We start from the raw sequence: 1,866 nt of genomic DNA on the forward strand, positions 1-1,866 counted from the left end.
GGGGGGCAGATCCTTGTGGACACTCCCCTTAGCTAGACTGGATCAAACCAGTTCACCCATCTGAACCGTTGTCTCTTCACCTGATGACCTGGCACAAGGGTGGAACCTTCAAGATGTCTTGGTTTCTGCGGAGGTTAATGATGTAACTCAGATGAGGTGAATGGTAACGTCCTGCCACGGTAGCAGCCCATGGAGGGCCAGGTACACAGCCTCAAACTCAGACCACCTGGGCTCCCATCCTTGGCCAACGAAGTCTCGGACCTCAGCAGGCTGCCTTTTCTGTTAACCCACAGAGACCATCTCAGCATGTGCAGGGATACCTTAGCCCCCCCCAGAGTCAGGAGCCCCCAGGGGAGAGGGGCATGGCTGTCCACGGGAGTCCTGCTCTGGCTTGTTCTTAGTCTTCAGCAGGACACCGGCAGGGGAGGTCTCGGTGGATGTGTAAATCATGACTAATGACGTGAAGTCTCATTTCAGAAAGGCCTTCATCATCTCTAATATTTGCAGTTACTCCTTTGCATAGACACCCATCTCCCTCCAGAGGTGTCTGGAGGGATTATTTAGAAAGCTGATAGGAGCCTGAGCATTGAAAAACTCAGAATGCAAACGCCGTGGTGTCACGATCCTTGGTCAGTGAATCTCCGGGTTGTGTACCATCTGGCTAGACTCGTTTTCCAGGAACCTGGCTGGGGCTCTGTGCCGTCCAGAGTGTCGACCTTCATGGGGTCGTCCAGAGTGTCGACCTTCATGGGGTCATCTGGAATATACTAAAGCAGTCCTTTCACATGTAGGCATGTGATTTTTGCTTTTAGACTTTAGAGGGTGGGTCATTTTTTAAATGTTTATCAATAGTTTCGAAGTGGATTCCTATTTTCCATGACCATGGCTGGAATTTTCTCACCAATAATTTTCATATTTCGGCATTTTGAAAGCTATAAATTGCCAGAAAAGAATGATAATCGCCCATCTTTAAATGAGAAATTGTTAATTTGGGATTTATAAAGGACTTTCCTTAATGAATAATAGTCAAGACAGATTTGTCTTCCTGCCTCATTTTGCAAAGTCACATTTGTAAAGTCAGGAGATTTCCATTCTTCCCCCTAATTCCTCTCTCCCTCCAGAAGGAGTGGAGGCGGCGCGGGGATGAGAGGAGGGGACCTAGTAGTGTCCCGGCTTCCTGAGGGCGCCCCGGAGGCTGCACTCTGCCTACCCTGGCGTCACCTGTATGCAGAGCGCCTCCCCCTGGACATTGGCGGCACAACAGTCTTTGCTCGCGGTGGTGTGGGAGTGTCCCAAGAACGCCAGAGGTGTGACCCATCATGTGACAGCCAAAAGTGCCCTCAAGGAGAGGGGAATACTTCTGTTGGCGCTGTGCTAGGCATGGGGGGGCCCGACAGGACTGTCGGGGTGCTGGGCAGTGAGTCTGTGCAGGGCAGCTCCAGGCCTCCTGTGGAATCCACAGAGCAGGGCTTGTGTCCAAGCCTCTCCCAGACTCACTGCCGAGAGCTCGGTGCTCTCAGGGGTCACCCAATTCTTCCACGCAGAGGCCCCCAGACGCCCCCCTTGGCTCCAGTGTTCCTGCTCTGGATAAGCCGCATCCTGCTTCGGAAGCCATAGGAGTAACGTCTCCCATTTGAGCTGAGCAGCTGGACTAGCTCCTGTGGAAACACAGCTCTCAGGGCACCTGGGCTTTGAGCTGACAACGAACCCAACCTCAGGGGCAGTCTCTCTCTCTTCAGAGACAACTCCCGCTCCCAAAAGTTGAGACACACTTACTTGGTTCAGCATCCCACTTCCTGGGACTTAGGACAGCCATGCCATCAGTGTGTCTTGGGGACATGAGGGCCTCCGTGGTGGTCTGTCCCG

The sequence above is a fragment of the Phoca vitulina genome, unplaced genomic scaffold (genome assembly GCF_004348235.1).
Source record: "Phoca vitulina isolate PV1807 unplaced genomic scaffold, GSC_HSeal_1.0 scaffold1, whole genome shotgun sequence".
NCBI lineage: Eukaryota > Metazoa > Chordata > Mammalia > Carnivora > Phocidae > Phoca > Phoca vitulina.